We start from the raw sequence: 26,800 nt of genomic DNA on the forward strand, positions 1-26,800 counted from the left end.
TCTCTCTCTCTCTCTGTTCCCCTCCATCTCTCTCTCTCTCTGTTCCCCTCCATCTCTCTCTCTCTCTGTTCCCCTCCATCTCTCTCTCTCTCTGTTCCCCTCCATCTCTCTCTCTGTTCCCCTCCATCTCTCTCTCTGTTCCCCTCCATCTCTCTCTCTGTTCCCCTCCATCTCTCTCTCTGTTCCCCTCCATCTCTCTCTCTGTTCCCCTCCATCTCTCTCTCTGTTCCCCTCCATCTCTCTCTCTCTCTCTCTGTTCCCCTCCGTCTCTCTCTCTCTCTCTCTGTTCCCCTCCGTCTCTCTCTCTCTCTCTCTGTTCCCCTCCGTCTCTCTCTCTCTCTCTCTGTTCCCCTCCATCTCTCTCTCTCTCTGTTCCCCTCCATCTCTCTCTCTCTCTGTTCCCCTCCATCTCTCTCTCTGTTCCCCTCCATCTCTCTCTCTGTTCCCCTCCATCTCTCTCTCTGTTCCCCTCCATCTCTCTCTCTGTTCCCCTCCATCTCTCTCTCTGTTCCCCTCCGTCTCTCTCTCTCTCTCTCTGTTCCCCTCCATCTCTCTCTCTCTCTGTTCCCCTCCATCTCTCTCTCTCTCTGTTCCCCTCCATCTCTCTCTCTGTTCCCCTCCATCTCTCTCTCTGTTCCCCTCCATCTCTCTCTCTGTTCCCCTCCATCTCTCTCTCTGTTCCCCTCCATCTCTCTCTCTGTTCCCCTCCATCTCTCTCTCTGTTCCCCTCCATCTCTCTCTCTCTCTGTTCCCCTCCATCTCTCTCTCTGTTCCCCTCCATCTCTCTCTCTCTCTCTCTCTGTTCCCCTCCATCTCTCTCTCTCTCTGTTCCCCTCCATCTCTCTCTCTGTTCCCCTCCATCTCTCTCTCTGTTCCCCTCCATCTCTCTCTCTGTTCCCCTCCATCTCTCTCTCTGTTCCCCTCCATCTCTCTCTCTGTTCCCCTCCATCTCTCTCTCTTTTCCCCTCCATCTCTCTCTCTGTTCCCCTCCATCTCTCTCTCTCTCTGTTCCCCTCCATCTCTCTCTCTCTCTGTTCCCCTCCATCTCTCTCTCTCTCTGTTCCCCTCCATCTCTCTCTCTCTCTGTTCCCCTCCATCTCTCTCTCTCTCTGTTCCCCTCCATCTCTCTCTCTCTCTGTTCCCCTCCATCTCTCTCTCTCTCTGTTCCCCTCCATCTCTCTCTCTCTCTGTTCCCCTCCATCTCTCACTCTGTTCCCCTCCATCTCTCTCTCTCTCTGTTCCCCTCCATCTCTCTCTCTCTCTCTCTCTGTTCCCCTCCATCTCTCTCTCTCTCTCTGTTCCCCTGCATCTCTCTCTCTCTCTGTTCCCCTCCATGTCTCTCTCTGTTCCCCTCCATCTCTCTCTCTCTGTTCCCCTCCATCTCTCTCTCTGTTCCCCTCCATCTCTCTCTCTGTTCCCCTCCATCTCTCTCTCTCTCTGTTCCCCTCCATCTCTCTCTCTCTCTGTTCCCCTCCATCTCTCTCTCTCTCTGTTCCCCTCCATCTCTCTCTCTCTCTGTTCCCCTCCATCTCTCTCTCTCTCTGTTCCCCTCCATCTCTCTCTCTCTCTGTTCCCCTCCATCTCTCTCTCTCTCTGTTCCCCTCCATCTCTCTCTCTCTCTGTTCCCCTCCATCTCTCTCTCTCTCTGTTCCCCTCCATCTCTCTCTCTCTCTGTTCCCCTCCATCTCTCTCTCTGTTCCCCTCCATCTCTCTCTCTGTTCCCCTCCATCTCTCTCTCTGTTCCCCTCCATCTCTCTCTCTGTTCCCCTCCATCTCACTCTCTGTTCCCCTCCATCTCTCTCTCTCTCTCTGTTCCCCTCCGTCTCTCTCTCTCTCTCTCTGTTCCCCTCCGTCTCTCTCTCTCTCTCTCTGTTCCCCTCCATCTCTCTCTCTCTCTGTTCCCCTCCATCTCTCTCTCTCTCTGTTCCCCTCCATCTCTCTCTCTCTCTGTTCCCCTCCATCTCTCTCTCTGTTCCCCTCCATCTCTCTCTCTGTTCCCCTCCATCTCTCTCTCTGTTCCCCTCCATCTCTCTCTCTGTTCCCCTCCATCTCTCTCTCTGTTCCCCTCCATCTCTCTCTCTCTCTGTTCCCCTCCATCTCTCTCTCTCTCTGTTCCCCTCCATCTCTCTCTCTGTTCCCCTCCATCTCTCTCTCTGTTCCCCTCCATCTCTCTCTCTGTTCCCCTCCATCTCTCTCTCTGTTCCCCTCCATCTCTCTCTCTGTTCCCCTCCATCTCTCTCTCTGTTCCCCTCCATCTCTCTCTCTCTCTCTGTTCCCCTCCATCTCTCTCTCTCTCTCTGTTCCCCTCCATCTCTCTCTCTTTCTCTCTGTTCCCCTCCATCTCTCTCTCTCTCTGTTCCCCTCCATCTCTCTCTCTGTTCCCCTCCATCTCTCTCTCTGTTCCCCTCCATCTCTCTCTCTGTTCCCCTCCATCTCTCTCTCTGTTCCCCTCCATCTCTCTCTCTCTCTGTTCCCCTCCATCTCTCTCTCTCTCTGTTCCCCTCCATCTCTCTCTCTCTCTGTTCCCCTCCATCTCTCTCTCTCTGTTCCCCTCCATCTCTCTCTCTCTCTGTTCCCCTCCATCTCTCTCTCTCTCTGTTCCCCTCCATCTCTCTCTCTCTCTGTTCCCCTCCATCTCTCTCTCTCTCTCTGTTCCCCTCCATCTCTCTCTCTCTCTGTTCCCCTCCATCTCTCTCTCTCTCTGTTCCCCTCCATCTCTCTCTCTCTCTGTTCCCCTCCATCTCTCTCTCTGTTCCCCTCCATCTCTCTCTCTGTTCCCCTCCATCTCTCTCTCTGTTCCCCTCCATCTCTCTCTCTGTTCCCCTCCATCTCTCTCTCTCTCTCTGTTCCCCTCCGTCTCTCTCTCTCTCTCTCTGTTCCCCTCCGTCTCTCTCTCTCTCTCTGTTCCCCTCCGTCTCTCTCTCTCTCTCTGTTGCCCTCCGTCTGTCTCTCTCACTGTTTCCCTCCATCTCTCTCCCTCCCTGTTCCCCTCCGTCTCTCTGTTCCCCTCCGTCTCTCTCTCTCTCTCTGTTGCCCTCCCTCTCTCTCCCTCTCTCTCTCTCTGTTCCCCTCCATCTCTCTCTCTCTCTGTTCCCCTCCATCTCTCTCTCTCTGTTCCCCTCCATCTCTCTCTCTCTGTTCCCCTCCATCTCTCTCTCTCTGTTCCCCTCCATCTCTCTCTCTCTCTCTCTCTCTCTGTTCCCCTCCATCTCTCTCTCCCTCTGTTCCCCTCCATCTCTCTCTCTCTCTGTTCCCCTCCATCTCTCTCTCTCTCTCTGTTCCCCTCCATCTCTCTCTCTCTCTCTCTGTTCCCCTCCATCTATCTCTCTCTCTCTCTGTTCCCCTCCATCTATCTCTCTCTGTTCCCCTCCATCTCTCTCTCTCTCTCTCTGTTCCCCTCCGTCTCTCTCTCTCTCTGTTCCCCTCCGTCTCTCTCTCTCTCTGTTCCCCTCCGTCTCTCTCTCTCTCTGTTCCCCTCCGTCTCTCTCTCTCTCTGTTCCCCTCCGTCTCTCTCTCTCTCTGTTCCCCTCCGTCTCTCTCTCTCTCTGTTCCCCTCCGTCTCTCTCTGTCTCTCTCTCTGTTCCCCTCCGTCTCTCTCTCTCTCTCTCTGTTCCCCTCCGTCTCTCTCTCTCTCTCTGTTCCCCTCCGTCTCTCTCTCTCTCTCTCTGTTCCCCTCTGTCTGTCTCTCTCACTGTTTCCCTCCATCTCTCTCCCTCCCTCTCCCTCTCTGTTCCCCTCCGTCTCTCTCTGTTCCCCTCCGTCTCTCTCTGTTCCCCTCCGTCTCTCTCTCTCTCTCTGTTCCCCTCCGTCTCTCTCTGTTCCCCTCCGTCTCTCTCTCTCTCTCTGTTCCCCTCCGTCTCTCTCTCTCTCTCTGTTCCCCTCCGTCTCTCTCTCTCTCTCTGTTCCCCTCCGTCTCTCTCTCTCTCTCTGTTCCCCTCCGTCTCTCTCTCTCTCTCTGTTCCCCTCCGTCTCTCTCTCTCTCTCTCTCTCTGTTCCCCTCCGTCTCTCTCTCTCTCTGTTCCCCTCCATCTCTCTGTTCCCCTCCATCTCTCTCTCTCCCTCTCTCTCTCTGTTCCCCTCTATCTCTCTCTCTCTCTCTCTGTTCCCCTCCATCTCTCCCTCTCTGTTCCCCTCCATCTCTCTCTCTCTCTCTGTCCCCTCCATGTCTCACTCTCTCTGTTCCCCTCTGTCTCTCTCTCTCTCTCTCACTCTGTTCCCCTCCATCTCTCTCTCTCTCTCTCTCTCTGTTCCCCTCTGTCTCTCTCTCTCTGTTCCCCTCTGTGTCTCACTCTCTCTCTGTGTTCCCCTCCGTCTCTCTCTCTCTGTTCCCCTCCGTCTCTCTCTCTCTGTTCCCCTCCGTCTCTCTCTGTCTCTCTCTCTGTTCCCCTCCGTCTCTCTCTCTCTGTTCCCCTCCGTCTCTCTCTCTGTTCCCCTCCGTCTCTCTCTCTCTCTCTCTGTTCCCCTCCGTCTCTCTCTCTCTCTCTGTTCCCCTCCGTCTCTCTCCCTCTCTGTTCCCCTCCGTCTCTCTGTTCCCCTCCGTCTCTCTCTGTCTCTCTCTCTGTTCCCCTCCGTCTCTCTCTCTCTCTCTCTGTTCCCCTCCGTCTCTCTCTCTCTCTCTGTTCCCCTCCGTCTCTCTCTCTCTCTCTCTCTGTTCCCCTCCGTCTCTCTCTCTCTCTCTCTGTTCCCCTCCGTCTCTCTCTCTCTCTGTTCCCCTCCGTCTGTCTCTCTCACTGTTTCCCTCCATCTCTCTCCCTCCCTCTCCCTCTCTGTTCCCCTCCGTCTCTCTCTGTTCCCCTCCGTCTCTCTCTGTTCCCCTCCGTCTCTCTCTGTCTCTCTCTCTGTTCCCCTCCGTCTCTCTCTCTCTGTTCCCCTCCGTCTCTCTCTGTTCCCCTCCGTCTCTCTCTCTCTCTCTGTTCCCCTCCGTCTCTCTCTCTCTCTGTTCCCCTCTATCTCTCTCTCTCTCTCTGTTCCCCTCCATCTCTCTCTCTCTCTCTTCCCCTTCATCTCTCTCTCTCTGTTCCCCTCCATCTCTCTCTCTCTCTCTGTTCCCCTCTATCTCTCTCTCTCTCTCTGTTCCCCTCCATCTCTCTCTCTCTCTCTCTCTCTGTTCCCCTTCATCTCTCTCTCTCTGTTCCCCTCCATCTCTCTCTCTCTCTCTCTCTGTTCCCCTCCATCTCTCTCTCTCTCTCTCTCTGTTCCCCTTCATCTCTCTCTCTCTGTTCCCCTCCATCTCTCTCTCTCTCTCTCTGTTCCCCTCCATCTCTCTCTCTCTGTTCCCCTCCATCTCTCTCTCTCTCTCTCTGTTCCCCTCCATCTCTCTCTCTCTCTGTTCCCCTCCGTCTCTCTCTCTCTCTCTCTCTCTGTTCCCCTTCATCTCTCTCTCTCTGTTCCCCTCTATCTCTCTCTCTCTCTCTGTTCCCCTGCATCTCTCTCTCTCTCTCTCTCTGTTCCCCTCCATCTCTCTCTCTCTCTCTCTCTGTTCCCCTTCATCTCTCTCTCTCTGTTCCCCTCCATCTCTCTCTCTCTGTTCCCCTCCATCTCTCTCTCTCTCTCTCTGTTCCCCTCCATCTCTCTCTCTCTCTCTCTGTTCCCCTCCGTCTCTCTCTCTCTCTGTTCCCCTCCATCTCTCTCTCTCTCTGTTCCCCTCCGTCTCTCTCTCTCTCTGTTCCCCTCCGTCTCTCTGTCTCTCTGTTCCCCTCCGTCTCTCTCTCTCTCTGTTCCCCTCCATCTCTCTCTCTCTCTGTTCCCCTCCATCTCTCTCTCTCTCTGTTCCCCTCCGTCTCTCTCTCTCTCTGTTCCCCTCCGTCTCTCTCTCTCTCTGTTCCCCTCCGTCTCTCTCTCTCTCTGTTCCCCTCCGTCTCTCTCTCTCTCTGTTCCCCTCCGTCTCTCTCTCTCTCTGTTCCCCTCCGTCTCTCTCTCTCTCTGTTCCCCTCCGTCTCTCTCTCTCTCTGTTCCCCTCCGTCTCTCTCTCTCTCTGTTCCCCTCCGTCTCTCTCTCTCTCTGTTCCCCTCCGTCTCTCTCTCTCTCTGTTCCCCTCCGTCTCTCTCTCTCTCTGTTCCCCTCCGTCTCTCTCTCTCTCTGTTCCCCTCCATCTCTCTCTTTCTCTCTCTCTGTTCCCCTCCATCTCTCTCTCTCTCTGTTCCCCTCCATCTCCCTCTCTCTCTCTCTGTTCCCCTCCATCTCTCTCTTTCTCTCTCTCTGTTCCCCTCCATCTCTCTCTCTCTCTCTCTGTTCCCCTCCATCTCTCTCTTTCTCTCTCTCTGTTCCCCTCCATCTCTCTCTTTCTCTCTCTCTGTTCCCCTCCATCTCTCTCTCTCTCTGTTTCCCTCCATCTCTCTCTCTCTCTCTCTGTTCCCCTCCATCTCTCTCTCTCTCTCTCTGTTCCCCTCCATCTCTCTCTCTCCCTCTCTGTTCCCCTCCATCTCTCTCTCTCTCTCTGTTCCCCTCCATCTCTCTCTCTCTCTCTGTTCCCCTCCCTCTCTCTCTCTCTCTCTGTTCCCCTCCATCTCTCTCTCTCTGTTCCCCTCCATCTCTCTCTTTCTCTCTCTCTGTTCCCCTCCATCTCTCTCTCTCTCTCTCTGTTCCCCTCCATCTCTCTCTCTCTCTCTCTGTTCCCCTCCATCTCTCTCTCTCTCTCTGTTCCCCTCCATCTCTCTCTCTCTCTCTGTTCCCCTCCATCTCTCTCTCTCTCTGTTCCCCTCCATCTCTCTCTCTCTGTTCCCCTCCATCTCTCTCTCTCTCTCTCTCTCTGTTCCCCTCCATCTCTCTCTCTCTGTTCCCCTCCATCTCTCTCTCTCTCTCTGTTCCCCTCCATCTCTCTCTCTCTCTGTTCCCCTCCATCTCTCTCTCTCTCTCTCTGTTCCCCTCCATCTCTCTCTCTCTCTCTGTTCCCCTCCATCTCTCTCTCTCTCTCTGTTCCCCTCCATCTCTCTCTCTCTCTCTCTGTTCCCCTCCATCTCTCTCTCTCTCTGTTCCCCTCCATCTCTCTCTCTCTGTTCCCCTCCATCTCTCTCTCTCTCTCTGTTCCCCTCCATCTCTCTCTCTCTCTCTGTTCCCCTCCATCTCTCTCTCTCTCTCTGTTCCCCTCCATCTCTCTCTCTCTGTTCCCCTCCATCTCTCTCTCTCTCTCTCTCTCTGTTCCCCTCCATCTCTCTCTCTCTGTTCCCCTCCATCTCTCTCTCTCTCTCTGTTCCCCTCCATCTCTCTCTCTCTCTGTTCCCCTCCATCTCTCTCTCTCTCTCTCTGTTCCCCTCCATCTCTCTCTCTCTCTCTCTGTTCCCCTCCATCTCTCTCTCTCTCTCTGTTCCCCTCCATCTCTCTCTCTCTCTCTCTGTTCCCCTCCATCTCTCTCTCTCTCTCTCTGTTCCCCTCCATCTCTCTCTCTCTCTCTCTGTTCCCCTCCATCTCTCTCTCTCTCTGTTCCCCTCCATCTCTCTCTCTCTGTTCCCCTCCATCTCTCTCTCTCTCTCTGTTCCCCTCCATCTCTCTCTCTCTCTCTGTTCCCCTCCATCTCTCTCTCTCTCTCTGTTCCCCTCCATCTCTCTCTCTCTCTCTGTTCCCCTCCATCTCTCTCTCTCTCTGTTCCCCTCCATCTCTCTCTCTCTCTGTTCCCCTCCATCTCTCTCTCTCTCTGTTCCCCTCCATCTCTCTCTCTCTCTGTTCCCCTCCATCTCTCTCTCTGTTCCCCTCCATCTCTCTCTCTCTCTGTTCCCCTCCATCTCTCTCTCTCTCTGTTCCCCTCCATCTCTCTCTCTCTGTTCCCCTCCATCTCTCTCTCTCTCTCTGTTCCCCTCCGTCTCTCTCTCTCTCTGTTCCCCTCCGTCTCTCTCTCTCTCTGTTCCCCTCCATCTCTCTCTCTCTCTGTTCCCCTCCATCTCTCTCTCTCTCTGTTCCCCTCCATCTCTCTCTCTCTCTGTTCCCCTCCATCTCTCTCTCTCTCTCTGTTCCCCTCCATCTCTCTCTCTCTCTCTGTTCCCCTCCATCTCTCTCTCTCTCTCTGTTCCCCTCCATCTCTCTCTCTCTCTCTCTCTCTGTTCCCCTCCATCTCTCTCTCTCTCTCTGTTCCCCTCCATCTCTCTCTCTCTCTCTCTGTTCCCCTCCATCTCTCTCTCTCTCTCTCTCTGTTCCCCTCCATCTCTCTCTCTCTCTGTTCCCCTCCATCTCTCTCTCTCTCTGTTCCCCTCCATCTCTCTCTCTCTCTCTGTTCCCCTCCGTCTCTCTCTCTCTCTCTCTGTTCCCCTCCGTCTCTCTCTCTCTCTCTGTTGCCCTCCGTCTGTCTCTCTCACTGTTTCCCTCCATCTCTCTCCCTCCCTCTCCCTCTCTGTTCCCCTCCGTCTCTCTGTTCCCCTCCGTCTCTCTCTCTCTCTCTGTTCCCCTCCATCTCTCTCTCTCTCTCTGTTCCCCTCCATCTCTCTCTCTCTCTCTGTTCCCCTCCATCTCTCTCTCTCTCTCTGTTCCCCTCCATCTCTCTCTCTCTCTGTTCCCCTCCATCTCTCTCTCTCTCTGTTCCCCTCCATCTCTCTCTCTCTGTTCCCCTCCATCTCTCTCTCTCTCTGTTCCCCTCCATCTCTCTCTCTCTCTCTGTTCCCCTCCATCTCTCTCTCTCTCTCTGTTCCCCACCATCTCTCTCTCTCTCTCTCTGTTCCCCTCCATCTCTCTCTCTCTCTCTGTTCCCCTCCATCTCTCTCTCTCTCTCTGTTCCCCTCCATCTCTCTCTCTCTCTCTCTCTCTGTTCCCCTCCATCTCTCTCTCTCTCTCTGTTCCCCTCCATCTCTCTCTCTCTCTCCGTTCCCCTCCATCTCTCTCTCTCTCTCTCTGTTCCCCTCCATCTCTCTCTCTCTCTGTTCCCCTCCATCTCTCTCTCTCTCTGTTCCCCTCCATCTCTCTCTCTCTCTCTCTGTTCCCCTCCGTCTCTCTCTCTCTCTCTCTGTTCCCCTCCGTCTCTCTCTCTCTCTCTGTTGCCCTCCGTCTGTCTCTCTCACTGTTTCCCTCCATCTCTCTCCCTCCCTCTCCCTCTCTGTTCCCCTCCGTCTCTCTCTCTCTCTCTGTTCCCCTCCATCTCTCTCTCTCTCTCTGTTCCCCTCCATCTCTCTCTCTCTCTCTGTTCCCCTCCATCTCTCTCTCTCTCTCTGTTCCCCTCCATCTCTCTCTCTCTCTGTTCCCCTCCATCTCTCTCTCTCTCTGTTCCCCTCCATCTCTCTCTCTCTGTTCCCCTCCATCTCTCTCTCTCTCTGTTCCCCTCCATCTCTCTCTCTCTCTCTGTTCCCCTCCATCTCTCTCTCTCTCTGTTCCCCTCCATCTCTCTCTCTCTCTCTGTTCCCCTCCGTCTCTCTCTCTCTCTGTTCCCCTCCGTCTCTCTCTCTCTCTGTTCCCCTCCATCTCTCTCTCTCTCTGTTCCCCTCCATCTCTCTCTCTCTCTCTGTTCCCCTCCATCTCTCTCTCTCTCTGTTCCCCTCCATCTCTCTCTCTCTCTGTTCCCCTCCATCTCTCTCTCTCTCTCTGTTCCCCTCCATCTCTCTCTCTCTCTCTGTTCCCCTCCATCTCTCTCTCTCTCTCTGTTCCCCTCCATCTCTCTCTCTCTCTCTCTCTGTTCCCCTCCATCTCTCTCTCTCTCTCTGTTCCCCTCCATCTCTCTCTCTCTCTCTGTTCCCCTCCATCTCTCTCTCTCTCTCTCTGTTCCCCTCCATCTCTCTCTCTCTCTGTTCCCCTCCATCTCTCTCTCTCTCTGTTCCCCTCCATCTCTCTCTCTCTCTGTTCCCCTCCATCTCTCTCTCTCTCTCTGTTCCCCTCCGTCTCTCTCTCTCTCTCTCTCTGTTCCCCTCCGTCTCTCTCTCTCTCTCTGTTGCCCTCCGTCTGTCTCTCTCACTGTTTCCCTCCATCTCTCTCCCTCCCTCTCCCTCTCTGTTCCCCTCCGTCTCTCTGTTCCCCTCCGTCTCTCTCTCTCTCTCTGTTCCCCTCCATCTCTCTCTCTCTCTCTGTTCCCCTCCATCTCTCTCTTTCTCTCTCTCTGTTCCCCTCTATCTCTCTCTCTCTGTTCCCCTCCATCTCTCTCTCTCTCTCTCTCTGTTCCCCTCCATCTCTCTCTCTCTCTGTTCCCCTCCATCTCTCTCTCTCTCTGTTCCCCTCCATCTCTCTCTCTCTGTTCCCCTCCATCTCTCTCTCTCTCTCTCTCTGTTCCCCTCCATCTCTCTCTCTCTGTTCCCCTCCATCTCTCTCTCTCTCTCTCTGTTCCCCTCCATCTCTCTCTCTCTGTTCCCCTCCATCTCTCTCTCTCTCTCTCTGTTCCCCTCCGTCTCTCTCTCTCTCTGTTCCCCTCCGTCTCTCTCTCTCTCTGTTCCCCTCCGTCTCTCTCTCTCTCTGTTCCCCTCCGTCTCTCTCTCTCTCTGTTCCCCTCCGTCTCTCTCTCTCTCTGTTCCCCTCCGTCTCTCTCTCTCTCTGTTCCCCTCCGTCTCTCTCTCTCTCTGTTCCCCTCCGTCTCTCTCTCTCTCTGTTCCCCTCCGTCTCTCTCTCTCTCTGTTCCCCTCCGTCTCTCTCTCTCTCTGTTCCCCTCCGTCTCTCTCTCTCTCTGTTCCCCTCCGTCTCTCTCTCTCTCTGTTCCCCTCCGTCTCCCTCTCTCTCTGTTCCCCTCCGTCTCCCTCTCTCTCTGTTCCCCTCTGTCTCTCTCTCTCTCTGTTCCCCTCCGTCTCTCTCTCTCTCTGTTCCCCTCCGTCTCTCTCTCTCTCTGTTCCCCTCCGTCTCTCTCTCTCTCTGTTCCCCTCCGTCTCTCTCTCTCTCTGTTCCCCTCCATCTCTCTCTCTCTCTCTGTTCCCCTCCATCTCTCTCTCTCTCTCTGTTCCCCTCCATCTCTCTCTCTCTCTCTGTTCCCCTCCATCTCTCTCTGTCTGTTCCCCTCCATCTCTCTCTCTTTCTCTCTCTCTGTTCCCCTCCATCTCTCTCTCTCTCTGTTCCCCTCCATTTCTCTCTCTCTCTCTGTTCCCCTCCATCTCTCTCTCTCTGTTCCCCTCCATCTCTCTCTCTCTCTCTCTGTTCCCCTCCATCTCTCTCTCTCTCTCTGTTCCCCTCCATCTCTCTCTGTCTGTTCCCCTCCATCTCTCTCTCTCTCTCTCTCTCTGTTCCCCTCCATCTCTCTCTCTCTCTGTTCCCCTCCATCTCTCTCTCTCTCTCTGTTCCCCTCCATCTCTCTCTCTCTGTTCCCCTCCATCTCTCTCTCTCTCTGTTCCCCTCCATCTCTCTCTCTCTCTCTCTGTTCCCCTCCATCTCTCTCTCTCTCTGTTCCCCTCCATCTCTCTTCTCTCTCTCTCTCTCTGTTCCCCTCCATCTCTCTCTGTCTGTTCCCCTCCATCTCTCTCTCTCTCTCTCTCTCTCTGTTCCCCTCCATCTCTCTCTCTCTCTGTTCCCCTCCATCTCTCTCTCTCTCTCAGTTCCCCTCCATCTCTCTCTCTCTGTTCCCCTCCATCTCTCTCTCTCTCTCTCTCTGTTCCCCTCCATCTCTCTCTCTCTCTGTTCCCCTCCATCTCTCTCTCTCTCTGTTCCCCTCCATCTCTCTCTCTCTCTGTTCCCCTCCATCTCTCTCTCTCTCTCTCTCTCTGTTCCCCTCCATCTCTCTCTCTCTCTCTCTCTGTTCCCCTCCATCTCTCTCTCTCTCTGTTCCCCTCCATCTCTCTCTCTCTCTCTGTTCCCCTGCATCTCTCTCTCTCTCTGTTCCCCTCCATCTCTCTCTCTGTTCCCCTCCATCTCTCTCTCTGTTCCCCTCCATCTCTCTCTCTGTTCCCCTCCATCTCTCTCTCTCTCTGTTGCCCTCCATCTCTCACTCTGTTCCCCTCCATCTCTCTCTCTCTCTGTTCCCCTCCATCTCTCTCTCTCTCTCTCTCTGTTCCCCTCCATCTCTCTCTCTCTCTGTTCCCCTCCATCTCTCTCTCTCTCTGTTCCCCTCCATCTCTCTCTCTCTCTGTTCCCCTCCATCTCTCTCTCTCTCTCTGTTCCCCTCCATCTCTCTCTCTCTCTCTGTTCCCCTCCATCTCTCTCTCTCTCTGTTCCCCTCCATCTCTCTCTCTCTCTGTTCCCCTCCATCTCTCTCTCTCTCTGTTCCCCTCCATCTCTCTCTCTCTCTCTGTTCCCCTCCATCTCTCTCTCTCTCTCTGTTCCCCTCCATCTCTCTCTCTGTTCCCCTCCATCTCTCTCTCTGTTCCCCTCCATCTCTCTCTCTGTTCCCCTCCATCTCTCTCTCTGTTCCCCTCCATCTCTCTCTCTGTTCCCCTCCATCTCTCTCTCTCTCTGTTCCCCTCCATCTCTCTCTCTGTTCCCCTCCATCTCTCTCTCTGTTCCCCTCCATCTCTCTCTCTGTTCCCCTCCATCTCTCTCTCTGTTCCCCTCCATCTCTCTCTCTGTTCCCCTCCATCTCTCTCTCTGTTCCCCTCCATCTCTCTCTCTGTTCCCCTCCATCTCTCTCTCTGTTCCCCTCCATCTCTCTCTCTGTTCCCCTCCATCTCTCTCTCTCTCTGTTCCCCTCCATCTCTCTCTGTTCCCCTCCATCTCTCTCTGTTCCCCTCCATCTCTCTCTCTCTCTCTCTGTTCCCCTCCATCTCTCTCTCTCTCTGTTCCCCTCCATCTCTCTCTCTCTCTGTTCCCCTCCATCTCTCTCTCTCTCTGTTCCCCTCCATCTCTCTCTCTCTCTGTTCCCCTCCATCTCTCTCTCTCTCTCTCTGTTCCCCTCCATCTCTCTCTCTCTCTGTTCCCCTCCATCTCTCTCTCTGTTCCCCTCCATCTCTCTCTCTGTTCCCCTCCATCTCTCTCTCTGTTTCCCTCCATCTCTCTCTCTCTCTGTTTCCCTCCATCTCTCCCCCCTCTCTCTCTCTGTTTCACTCCGTCTCTCCCTCTGTGTCTGTCTCTCTCTCTTTCTCACTGTTTCTCTCCATCTCTCTCTGTTTCGCTCCATCTCTCGCTCTCTCTCTCTGCTTCCCTCCGTCTCTCGCTCTCTCTCTCTCTCTCTGGAGCTCTCTCTCTCCCTGTCTGTCTGTCTGTCTGTCTCTCTCTCTCTCTCTCACACTCTCTCTCTCTCTCTCTCTCTGTCTCCCTCTCTCTCCCTCTCTGTCTCTGTCTCCCTCTCTCTCTCTCCCTCCCTCTCCCTCTCCCTCTCTCTCCCACTCTTTCTGTCTCCCTCTCTCTCTCGCTGTCTGTTTCTCTGTTGCCCTCCCTCTCCCTCCCTCTCTCTGTTGCCCTCCCCCCCCGTTGCCATTCCCCCCCCCCTCTGTCACCCTTCCCCGTTGCTCTCCCCCCTCTCTGTCACCCTCCCTCTCTCTCTCTGTCACCCTTCCCCTCTCTCTCTGTCACCCTTCCCCTCTCTCTCTCTGTCACTCTCCCCCCCGTCGCCCTCCCCCCTCTCTCTCTGTCGTCCTCCCCCTCTCTCTCTCTCTCTCTCTCTCTCTCTGTCGTCCTCCCCCCCTCTCTCTCTCTCTCTCTCTGTCGCCCTCTCTCTCTGTGTCGCCCTCCCTCTCTTTCTCTCTCTCTGTCGCCCTCCCTCTATCTCTCTCTCTCTCTGTCGCCCTACCCCCCCCTCTCTCTCTCTCTCTCTCTCTGTCGCTCTACCCCACTCTCTCTATCGCCCTACCCCTCTCTCCCCCCTCCCCCTCTCCCTCTCTGTCTGTCTCCCTCTCTCTTGCTGTCTGTCTCTCTCTGTTGCCCTCCCTCTCCCTCCCCCTCCCCCTCCCTCTCTCTCTCTCTGTTGCCCTCCCCCCCTCTCTGTTGCCATCCCCCCCGTTGCTCTCCCCCCTCTCTGTCACCCTACCCCCCGTTGCTCTCCCCCCTCTCTGTCGCCCTCCCCCTCTCTCTCTGTCACTCTCCGCCCACCCTCTCTCTCTCTCTGTCGCCCTCCGTCTGTCTCGGTCTCTCTCTGGATTAGTGGTGCTGGAAGAGCACAGCAGTTCAGGCAGCATCCAAGGAGCTTCGAAATTGACGTTTCAGGCAAAAGCCTGCTGAAGGGCTTTTGCCCAAAACGTCGATTTCGAAGCTCCTCGGATGCTGCCTGAACTGCTGTGCTCTTCCAGCACCACTAATCCAGAATCTGGTTTCCAGCATCTGCAGTCATTGTTTTTACCTCTCTCTCTGTCTGTCTGTCTGTCTCTCTCTGTCTCTGCCTGTCTGTGTCTGTTGTCTCTCTCTCTCTCTCTCTCGTCTGTCTCTCTCTCTCTCTCTCTCTGTCTGTCTCTGTCTCTCTCTCTGTCTCTCTCCATCTCTCTCTGCCTCTGTCTCTCTCTGCCTCTGTCTCTCTCTCTCTCTCTCTCACTCTCTGTCTCTCTCACTCGCTCTCTCTCTCTGCGTCTCTCTGTCTCTCTCTGTCTCTCTGTGTGTGTCTCTCTCTCTGTCTCTGCCTGTCTCTGTCTCTCTGTATGTCTCTCTCTGTCTCTGCCTGTCTGTGTCTCTGTCTCTCTCTGTCTGTCTCCTTGTGTGTATCACGATGTGGAGTGACCACTGTCTAGTATGAATGATCCCCAAACATCTCTCGCTCTTGTATGATATGCTGGGAGCAGAGTCATTGCTCCAAACCAGCCAAATATTGTTCAAGAACTGCTAAGCTCTGACATTTTATGCAGATGTGACTATCGGGATATCTTGTGGATCGAAACCCTCCCACATTTTACATGCTACAGTCATCACAAGGTTTCCCAGATATTGGAAAGGTGTTAAATGAATACTTCTCTTTAGTCTTCACTCTGAAAAAGGAAAAGGTAGGTGTGGAATTCAGGAAAAGAGACTGTGAGGAACATGCAGTTTGACACAGAAAATAAGGAGAGTAGGAGGTTCTGATGGGCTCAAAAATGGACAGATCCCCTGGTCTGGATGGATGAATTGCATCCCAGGCTGCTGTGGGAGGTGAGGCAGGAAATTGTTCTCCTCTTACACAAATTTTTAAATTCCTGTCTAGCCACGGGGAAGTGCCAGAGGACTGGAAGATGGCTAATGTGGTTCCACTTTTCAGCAAAGGGGGTAGAGATGAACCAGGAAATTACAGGCCAGTAAGTCTCATGTAGGGAAACTATTGGAGAAAATTCTGAAGGAGAAAATTAATATGCATTTAGAAAATCATGAATTACTTAGGGATAGTCAGTGTTGCTTTTCTCAGAGGGAGTTTGTAAGAATTTTTTGAAAATGTGATCAAGTATGTGGATGAGGGAAATTCGGTTGATCTAGATTACATAGATTTTAGCAAAGATTTTGGCAAGGTACCACATAGGAGATTGATTGAGAAGATTAAAACATGTGGAATTCAGGGAAACTTGGTGATAAGAATCTGAGTGACCTAATAATAGAACATAGAGGGTAGTGGAAGAAGACTGGTTGAGTGTCTGGAGGCCAGTGTCCAGCACACAAGGATCAGTAGTGGACCCCGTATTGTTTGTTATTTACAATGTTAAATGAAAATATGGTTGGAATGTTAAACATGTTTGCAGACAACACAGAGATTGGTAGGATGGTGAAGAGTGAAGAAGATGGTTATAGGTTACAGGAAGGTATAGATGGGTTAGCCAGATGGTATTTAATCCTGATAAGTGCAAGCTGATGCACTTTGGAAGAAGAAACAGGATGAGGGAGTATTTGATAACTATCAGGACACTGGTTAGTTCAGGGGGAGAGAGGGATTTGGGGTAAATATTCACAGATCCCTGAAGTCAGCAGGATCGGATAGCTAGGAACGCATGTGGAACACCTTGATTATATCAGTTGTAGTGTAGAGTATAAGAGCAAGAAGATAATGTTGGAGTTGTATGAAGCATTGGTTAGGGCACAGCTGGAGTACTGTGTGAAGTTCTGGTCACCTCACTACAAGAGGATGTAATAGTATTGGACGGGGTTTGCCAGCATGTTGTCTGGGATGGAACAATTGAGTTATAAAGGAGACCCTAGATGAGCTTGGACTGTTTTCTTTAGAGCAGATAAGACTGGAGGGAGAACATGATTGAAGTGTATAAGAATATGAGTATGGATAGGGCGAGTAAGAAGCAGCTGTTCCTCTTGTTTGAAAGATCATAGTTTTCGGATAAGAGACTGGAGATTCATAGGGGATTTGAGGAAAAAAACCTTTTCCTTTCAGAGGTTGGTGGGAGTCTGGAATGCACTGCCTAGGAAGGTAACGGTGGCTGGAAGCCTTTACCTTTCAAAAATACTTGGATCAGCATTTGAAATATCATAACATTCAAGAATATGGGACACGTGCAGGAAATTGGGATTAGAGTATCTTTAGTGGTAGTTGTAGTCAGTGCAGACTGGATGGGCCAAAAGGCCTTTTTCACTGTGTAGCACTATGATCCATGGATTCCACAGCACTACAAAACTTGCAGGTGGGCAGTGAGTCCATGAACCATCTCAATTTATGATGGCACAGCACTGATGTGTGCAACACTCACCTGTAGGCACCACATGGAAAGCAGGTGGTCTCCCATGTAGAGAGCCCCACACTGTCAACTCCTCAGTGGCTGCAAAACAGCATGTCAAGGTGTGTCTGGGTGGTGAATGAAGGAGTAAAAGTGCATGATGTGCATCCACATCACTAAAAGTGGTAGCCCATACAAGAAACACCTCCACACCAGGCAGGACACATAGGGCTTTTCCATGTTGTGGGACGTGGGCTCCTGAGGTAGGTTCAGGAACATAGGGCCATTGTGAAATTCTGTCCTACAGGGGTACATACAAATGAGAGTCCTCTGCACATCTGAGCATCCTTCAGCTGTTGAACAATATTGGGTCCAAAGACCACTGTTTTCAGGTGACAATGGCATCAGACATTGACCCTATTACATTGACCTGATCCTGATAATAGAGGTAGCATCCTGAGGGACACCTGAAGACCCTTATAGTTTATGAATAGGAGTTTTGGATCAGTTGAAGCCATGCACTGGCAGAAAAAAATATGCCAGCGGGGCATACCATCTGGGAGAATGGTCAACATAAGAGGTATTGCTGCAGGGTCTGAAGATAGAAAGTTGGGTATGGAGGATCACTACTGATTGACAGCTCTCCTTAAGGGGGAAACTCAACCTCTACAGTGAACCAGTGAATCATCTTGTCTCAGAAGAAACATAAAACCCAGGGGAGAGATCAAAGGGACCAACTAGCACCACAGTATGGAGACCACTTTTCAGTTCTGATTTCCCTGCTCTAGGAAGAATGTTGGAAGGGTTCAGAAAAGACTTACTTGCCAGAGTTGGGAGGTTTGAGCTATAGGGAGAGGCTGAATAGGCTGAGGCTATTTGCCCAGGAGCATTGGAGGCTGAGGGGTGACCTTATAGAGGTTTACAAAATTATGAGGGGCATGGATAGAGTGGATAGCCAAGGTCTTTTTCCCAGGGTAGCAGAGTCCAAAACTAAAGGGCATAGTTTTAAGGGGAGAGGGGAAAATTTAAAATGGACCGAAAGGGCAACATTTTCATGCAGAGAATGTTGCATGTATAGAATGAGCTGCCAGAGGAAGTGATGGAAGTTGGTAGAATTGCAACATTTAAAAGGCAACTGGATGTGTATAAGAGGAAGGGCTTAGAGAGATATGGGCCAAATGCTGGCAAATAGGATTAGATTAATTTAGGATATCTGGTTGGCATTGATGAGCTGGATCAAAGGGTCTGTTTCCATGCTGAACAGCTCTATGGCTCAATAGCACCTCCCAGGGACTTACCATTAACAGTCTAAGTCCTATCCTGGTTTGCTTTAGCAAAATGCATCTCACATTTACCAAAATTAAACTCCATCTGCCACTCCTTGTCCCATTGGCCCAACTGAACAAAGTCCCATTGTACTCTTAGATCATCTTCGCTGTCTACTATATCACCTATTTTAGTGTCATCCATCATTGCCTCCTATATTCACATTCAAATCATTTATACAAATGAAGAAAAGCAGTGGACCCAGCATCGATTCTTGTGGCACACTGCTGGTCACAAGCCTCCAATCTGAAAAGCAACTCTCTACTTTTCTAGATAAAAGACAAAAACAGAAAAAGCTGAAAGACACTCTATATGTCCCCATCAGACACTCCTGGGACCAGGTGAAATGTACAGCAAAGCACACATTACTCTGTTGAAACAGAAGGCAATTTTTTTTGACTTTCTTAAATGAAAGTGAAGTCCCTGTTAAAAAACAAAAGTAAAATAAATAAACAAAAAAAAAGGCACTCCCTTGACTCCTGGGGCAGGGACCATAAGAGGCCAATACATTAAATAAACTTACCTTGACTTGATCAAAATCAAATCTGCTCCATCCCCATTTAACTCACCTGGGATGGGGACAGGGGTTTCAAAATCCAGAAGAAAGTTCCTCTACAATTTTAACTAAAAATAAAACTCCCCTCACATCAACCCCATCAAGCACACTTTGGACAGGGATAGTTATGGGGTTTAAATAAAAGCCCTTTTTAGCTGTTCCTTGGGTCCAAAATAAAACAATACAAAAGAAAAATGAAACACCAAAATGGACACCGAATCGAGAACTTAAAAAGTCAAATGGAAACTTACACTACGAAATCAAAATATCATTACTCAACTAGATGCATTCCAGGCCCTGCAGCACCCACCAAATCACAACTGGCCTTCACTGTTGTGGTGAGCACTGTGTGTTCCAGGGACACCTGAGCATGGCCGTAACAGTGAAAGAGTCAGAACTGGAGCCCCTCTTCAGCTCGCTGCCTAGATCTGTTAATGGCCATCTTAGCCAAGCCAAAGAGATCTCCTAGACTTGTCTGCCCCTTCCAGCACTAGGTGTCTCTTCAAATAAACTGAAAACGGGGCTGCAAATGCGATCACCACAATGTGAAACACTATTTCCTCCAGACGACTGAATGTGCATGTGATCTGGCATCCAGTAAATTTGTTAAGTTGCCAGTTCCAAGGAACTGATGCGTACATCACACTCCAATGAAAGAGGCCCTTCCACTGGGGTTTGCCACTGCCGGAGGGCAAATCTTAATTTCCAAATGGCAGACAGAAGTGTGGAAATAGAGAGTATGCAGCATTAGTCTGTACCGATAGACCTACCCACTGTCCAAAAGAGGACTGGGAGAATATCCTTGAGACAGCTCAGATTGTGGGGGTACCACATCACAGGGGAGATTCCATGGGGCTAACATTGAGTTCAAAATGGACAGGAGTCAGTTCATCTGGATGCCCTCCATACACCTGAGCTGCCTCAAGTGCATGCAAGATGTTGGGGCCAGTTGTCTTGTTTGTCAGGTACTGGATTGCTCAGGTCACAAACCAGTGGTGGATCAGAGTCCTCTTGGTCAACTGTGTTGGCATCATCCAGTTTGCTCCTCTGCTATCCAATGGATCCCCGAGTCTGGTCAGCCCTGTGTCCCAAGTACTCTACTCCCTTGGCCAGTGCAAACTGCACTTAAGGATGAACCTGTTCCTGAGTAGCAGCTCCTTGACAAGAGCTGCCACTCCCATAGGGGGAGAGGTCCAGCATGAGCTGACTATCTTTTAGATTGTAATCAGGTCCAAGTAGAAGACAGGCAATTCCTGGGAGAAGATCAGAGGCCGGGACCACTCCATGAACAGGAACCGCATGTCACACTTGATGGAAGAAATAAGTCATCAGGGCACACCACCTTGAGGCAGGCTCGACATAAAGGTATCGCACCAGGATCTGAAGGTGGAAAATTGCTACCTGGGTGTAAATGCACACCAGTGCCTGACTGCCCTCCTCAGTGGGAGATTCAGAACTGCAGTAGCGACCCAGTGTTGCCTTTTATCCCAGAAAAACATCTAGCTTTTTCTGGATGTTTGTGACAAAGCCAGAGGCTAGGATCAAAGTGACTAGCCAGTTTATAACCAGCGCTCAAGTCCTGTAAGACAATATTGGAGCAGCTCTATCCAGCTTGCTAAGTGAATGGTCACCTTGGTTCCCAACTCATGCTAATTTGCTGGCCAAGATTCCTCAGCAGGGCAAAGATAAACTCGCACGTAAAGGTGGTGAATGCTCCTTCACATAAAGCACCAGAGCTCTCCCAGCAAGGGATCCATCTGCCTTAGAGCAACCAGAAGTCCCAAACACTTGCTCCAGTTGATCCTCGCAGAAGATGCCACAGTAGACCTCTTTGCACTTGCGCATCCTCCGCAAGTCAGATGGGTCCGTGACCATGAGAGAACTACTTCCAGCCACGACCTGCGCAGAGTCAAACCAGACAGTTGCTTACACCAGATGTGGAGGAACAGCCCCATGCAGAGAGAATAAAGCTGGCTAGACAAAGGGCAGCCCTGATACACTTCTCTCCCAAAATGCAGGAGTTCTGTCAGGAACCCACTAACCTTTCACAAGACACTCTGTGGCAGCGTACAGAAGTCTGAGTGCTCACAGAATCTGAGCAGATACTCGTGATTCACTCTGTTGAACTCCTTTTCCTGATCAAGGATGAGAAAGGCGTGTGACAGGCTAGCCTTCTGGGAATAACCTTGCTGGACGAGGTGAATATTGTTGTAGATGCTGGGGTCCAGGACAGTGCATGACTGGTTGCATGGATCATGTGGTCCAGCAGGTTAATTGAAAGTGCGCTGGCAATGATCTTGTAGTCTGTGCAAAGTATCGAGACCAATGCCAATTCTTTGATAAATTAAGATTCCCCCCCCCCCCCACTTCTTGGGCAACAGAGTGATAACTGTACTGTGCCAAGAAAGGGGCATCTCTCGGATTGTAACACATTCCTCCAAGACCTGCATGTAGTTATTCCTCACCCTCCCCAGAACGTTCCAGAGTACCCTGAAGAACTCCACGGCAGTGCGTCCAGCCCCAGAGACTTGCCTCTAGAAAGTCAGTCAAGGGTGCTGGTCAGGTCCTTGAAATTCAGAAAGGCACTGAGCCTCTCAGAACCCTCAGCTGACGCAACAAATCCTTCCACAGAACTCGGTGATCTTCCTCAGTGGAATGATCTGGAGAGGAGAGCTGTCTGGTAGCCCCTTGCTTGGGCCTTAATGCCCTAGATTCATTGTTAACTAGCAGCACAAGGAGCTGCTGGCAGAACCTGTACCTTTTTTTCCCCAATGAGTCGCAGTGGAAATCGCAGTCAAGATCTGGAGGAATCTCACGAACGCATCCTAGGACTTGGCAAGACGTAGGTCCCAGAATGCTGCTTTCCTTTCTTCATTCACTTCCGCAGGGCTGCATCAGCATCTGAGATGTGACTCCAGGTTGAGCACCTCTCACTTCAATGCCTCATTCCTGGATTTCCGCTTTGTCGACACCATGTGTACTATTGACAGAAAACGTCGACTTGAGCCTTGCCCACGTCCCACCATAGCCTCAAGGAATGACAAAACAAGTCCCGGAATTGCTTATCCTCCAGCAGCAGGATAAGCACTGACCTTGCCCTGGCACTGAATGGACTGAGCTCTGTTCACATCAGGTTGTGATCAGAGAATGTCACCTGCAACATGGAGACCTTCAGAACACAGAAGGCTTATGCTCTGGAAATGTACAGGTGGTCAACTCTGTCTCACAATCTAGGCCTCACAAAGTTGAAGGCAATGGAATCAGAATGGAGATTTCACTAGACATTTACCAAGTCAATGGTCTTAACCAATTTCCCAAACTTCCCTGCCAATGCTGAGCTCTTCTGGATACTGCCAAGGTGCCTCCTCTCAAGAGTAGAATTGAAGTCTGCCCGAAGAAGAATAAACACTTTATTGAAGAAGCGCATCTACTCAGGTCCCATCTAAAGCACACATATTCACAAAGTGAAGCACTGCACTTCCAAAACAAACAAGAGACAGAGTGGATGGTCTGGCACGTGCACCTTGAATCTCTAGATCTCAAGCTGATAAAAAGGGGCCAACAAGATAGCCCCCTTGGCAGAATTGGAGGCCAGATGACTCATGAAGATCCTTCTCTGCCACTCCAGGAGCCACAAAGATTTGTGAAATGGTATGAATTTCTTGCAGGAGGCTCACTGTGTACTCCTGTTCCCTGAGAAGTGAGAGAATTATTAAATCTGCACTGGGCCTTCCTGTTGTCATTGACATTGAAGCTACCTATGGATGTCCTCATGTCTGCAGTATGTGCCACCATCACAAATTGAAACAGCAGAAGACAACTTACTAAGTACGGGGAGGGTTATCTTTCCCCTCCACACCCCAAGGATGCCGCAAAGGAAACCTCGGCACCACTGTTTTTTTTTCTGTCCACTCCCAGGGCATCTAACAGCTGCCAGGCAGACCTCATTAGAGGCGGTTGAGAATTCCACCAGTTCATAGCCAACTGGACCTTGTCTTGGTGATTAAGTGTTGTTTGCAAAACGTCCTGGAGTTCTCAACTGGGGATGGGGGGGGAACGACCTTGTCCGGAAGCACCACGTCTCCCTCTGCCTTGTCTAACTTGGTAGTGCTTGTAATAGATGCCCTATCCTCCACATCATTGCCTCCAACTCGTGACACCTACCCACCATCAAGTGCAGAGGGTGGTCCAAGGTGACTGGTTGGACACACCTCTGCACTGACCCCACCTCCAGGATCGACAGAATAGGTCGTGGATTATACCAACTAAAACATTCACTAAAATGTCAGGCCCCTGGTTGGCACCAGACTGGAACCCAGCTCCACTCAATGCTAGGCAAGTTTCTGCTTCTGGAAGAAGATCCCTGGTAAAGAGTGTAACATTTATTTCACCATGTGCTTTTTAGTCATAGTAGTAAAAGGATAATGGGAATGGGAGACACCACAGACATGATTAGGAATGACTTGTTCCTACCACAGAAATTGTTGCAGAGGGTTCCACAGTTACCATTGACCCCAACCAGGAACATCATCAAGCCTCTCACAAATAACAGAAAAGAAACAGCCAGCACAGTCCTTTAGGCAGCCATGCCCTGACTTGTTATTAACAGTCCCCTGATGCCCAAAAGCAGCAGTCACTGACCAATGATAATAGTTGCCACATTTAGGAAGTAGTATCAAAGAGAGCACCTAGGCTTCAAACAGTTCTAGGCCCCACATTCCAGACTACAGTCATTTACAGACAAGGACTCAGGCCCCAAGCCGTTAATGTCCAGGCCTGAACCCCCCTAGTTGATGAATAAAAGTCCAGGCTCCAGGAACCAACCCTCCCAGGTAGCAGACTGAGTGGAAAAAGATCAGGCTCCAAGAACCAACCCTCCTAGGCACCACATGGGGAGAAATATCCAGGCTCTTAGCTCCAGGCACCAAATGAGTAGAAACACAGGTCAAGGTTCTCAGGACAATAGCAGCAGAAATCCCCAGGCTCATGTCCCTCCAGACAGACAGACTGCAGCACCTGAAACCCTAGACCTTGGGCTTCAATCAGCAGCAGCAGAAGCTCCTCCCAGTCCCAGATGTTATCACATCAAGCCCTAACTGACACAAGTAACAGAGAATCCAAGGCTTCAGTCCCTCCAGGCATATAGGCTGTAGCACCAAAGCCTCAGGCTGTAAGCCTCAATCAGCAGCAGCACCTTCCAAGACAGCAAGTTGTGTTCCTTCAAGCAGGCAGACTGTAGCACCAGAGGCCCCAAGCTCTAGGCCTCAATCAACAACAGCTGCTCTGAGTTGCAACAGCTGTTTCCACTTCAAGTTCCAACTCCAAACTCCCAACACACTGCCATCTACAGAAAACAACTCTCTACCACCATCCTTTGTCTCCTTCAAGCCAATTTTGTATCTAGCTCTCCCTAGATCCCATGTGATCTAACCTTACTAATCAGTCTACCTAGCACACTCTTAAAAACCATCTCTAAGACATTTCACAAATTCCACTTCCTGAGGTGCGCTACCAGTCTGATTTTCCCAGCCTACTTGCATATTGAAGTCCCGCGTGATTACCGTAATGGCTTTCTTAAATGGCTTTTCTATCTCCTGATTTATTTTCTTCCCCACATCCTGACTAATGCTAGGAGACCTGTACTTAACTCTTATTCAGGTTCCATTTATGGTTTCTCAACTCTATCCACACAGATTCTACACATTCTGACTCTATATCACTTCTTGCTATCAATTTAGTTTCAATTCTTACCAACAAGGTAATCCCACCACCCCCCCTCCCAATTTGCCTGTCCTTTTGATAGATGTGTATCCTTGAATATTTAATTCCCAGCCCTGATCTCCTCGCAGCAACATCTCTGTGGCTGCTGCTACTGATTGAGGTCCAGAGCCTAGGGCTTCAGGTGGTAAAGCCTGCCTGCCTGCCTGGAGTGGCTTGAACCTAGGGCTCACTGCTGCTATTGCCCTGAGAACCTTGGTGGCCTGCATTTCTACACATTTGGAACCAATTTCAATCTGCGCTACAAGCTCATTTATTTTATTTCATATACTGCATACATTTAAGTACAAAACGAGCTGTCTTCATTGACTGTCCCTGTTCTCATAGTTGTCCCCCTAATCTGCTGTGCCTGAAGTTAGGTTTCTGAGCCTCTTCATACTCTGTCATATTACTTGTTCTGGAACTTTAGTAACCTCAACTGAGCAATCCCCCACTTTAACTTTTTTCATGCAACTGAACTCACCTGCTTTTCAGTTTAAAGCCCTATCCAAACCCTCATATGCATTTCTTCAGTGCTCTGGTCCAAGCATGATTCAGATGGAGCCCGTCCCATTCAAACAGCTTCCTCCTTCATCAGTATTGGTGCCAATGTCCCATGAATTTAAATCCATTTCTTCCATATCAAGCCTTGAGTCATGCATTTACCTCTTTAATCTTGCTGCCTCTATGCCAATAAAATCATGTCTCAGGTAGTAATTCAGAGAGTCATAGAAGTCTACAGCATGGAAACAGGCCCTTTGGCCCAACTTCCCATGTTGCCCAGTTTTCACAATAAACTCGTACCATTTGCTGCAATTAGTCTGTATCCCTCCACACCTATCCCATGGGCTAGTAATGTTTGTTGTTATAATCATTGTTTGTCGTGTGTCAATAAGTTGCTTAAGTACTGGCTGTCAGCTTATTATGAATAAGCTGGTGGCGCCTTGAGATCGAGGGTTTGGTGACAAGGTGCAATGACAAAACCTCTCTCTCAATGTTGGCAAAACTAAACAACTGATCATTGACTTTAGTAAGAAAGGAGGACAGCACACTCTCATCTACATCAACAGAACTGAGGTCGAGAGGGTTGAGAACGTCAAGCTCTTCAGAGCGACGATAACCGACAAAGTGTCTTGGACTTCCCGTGTAGTTGCGATGGCCAAGAAGGCAAAACAATGCCTCTTCTTCCTCAGGTGGCTTACAAAATTTGGGCATGTCTGTAAGGACCCTCACCAACCTCTCCAGATGCACCCTGTCTGGGTATGTAACGGCCTGGATGACAACTGCTCCGCCGAGGATCATAGGAAACTACAGAAGGTGCGTGCACAGCCCAGGTCATCATGGAAGCCATTCTTCCATCCATGGACTCCATATACACAGCTCACTGCCATGAAAAGGCTGCCATCGTCAAAGACCCTTCGTGTCCTACAACCTTCTCTGAAAGACAGAATACACGTACCAGTAGGTTCAAGAACAGCTTCTTCCCAGCCATTAATAGACTATTGATTGGACTCTCTAGCCTCAAATAATGCTGACCTTGCTAATGTTGATCTCTGTTGTACACTCTGTGAAACGTTACCTATATGCCTTTGTCTAAATCTTTTTGTTCTGTACATCCTTGCCTACTATGATCCACCTGCACTGCTTGTAAACAAAGGTTTTCACAGTACTCCAGTACACATGACAATAAGTCAAACAATGAATCAGCCAACCAAGTCTGAGCCAGAGTTCCTCAAGCAAGCAACACTTGCTTCAGATGTGATCTCTATGAACCACAGTGGGCTCAAACAGCTCCCACATATGCAATTACAACAGATCACCTGACTTTGCATCTCTATTTAATTAATGTTTAGTTTGTTTCTTGAAATTCCTACTGGCCTTTAGTTTTTTTAAATCTGTAAAATGTTTATCCTACTTACTTTTAATCTGAAAGCAATTCAAAATAATTATTCAAATTAGCAGTTACTTACCAGCCAATGAAACTACATTTTTAATCGAGAACAGAATAAAGATGAATACTCATTCAAACCATGTCACAATGGGAATTGTGATGTAAGCATCAAAGCTCCATCCCTGGACTTCAACAGGCACACATTCCTGGAATCACTGCTCTTTTAAATAGTGAGGAGGTTATTGTTAAGAAAGAGAGCCATTTGATAGCATTGTTGATGACAACTTCTATCACTTTGCTTCGATTAAGAGTAGTCTGATGAGACGATAGTTGGTCATGTTGGATTTGTTCTGCTTTTCGTGTACAAAACATACCTGGAGAATTTTTACATTGTCAGGTAGATGCAATTCTTTTACTATACTAGAACAGCTTGGCTAGGGGTATGGCAAGTTCTGGAGTACAGGAACTCCATATTGGTGATGGTATATTGTCAGGTCTATAGACTTTGTTGATATCGTGTGGAGTGAATCAAATTGGCTGAAGACTGGCAACTGTGATGCCGGGGGCCTCTGGAGCAGACAGAGCTAGATTATCCACTTGGCTCTTCTGGCTGATGATCTTTGCAAATGCTTCAGCTTTAACCTTTGCACTGTTATCCTAGACTCTGCCCATTATTGAGGATGGTGATATTTGTGGAACTACCTCCTCTAGTCTATTTATTTGATCTGAAAATGTGTTGCTGGAAAAGCGCAGCAGGTCAGGCAGCATCCAAGGAGCAGGAGAATCGACGTTTCGGGCATGAGCCCTTCTTCAGGAATGAGGAAAGTGTGTTGCCCGACCAAGTAAGGATGGCCATTTCCTTCCCTAAAGGATGATAGTGAACCAGATGTTTTTTTCCAACAA

The 26,800-nt window shown here is 50.4% G+C and overlaps 1 protein-coding gene across 1 annotated transcript in view; it reads left to right on the top strand.

The window, feature by feature from the left end:
- Positions 1-26,800, top strand: part of LOC140453410 (receptor-type tyrosine-protein phosphatase U-like) — a 476,064-nt gene that overhangs the window by 67,475 nt on the left and 381,789 nt on the right. The window lies entirely within an intron of this gene.

The sequence above is a fragment of the Chiloscyllium punctatum genome, chromosome 27, assembly GCF_047496795.1.
Source record: "Chiloscyllium punctatum isolate Juve2018m chromosome 27, sChiPun1.3, whole genome shotgun sequence".
NCBI lineage: Eukaryota > Metazoa > Chordata > Chondrichthyes > Orectolobiformes > Hemiscylliidae > Chiloscyllium > Chiloscyllium punctatum.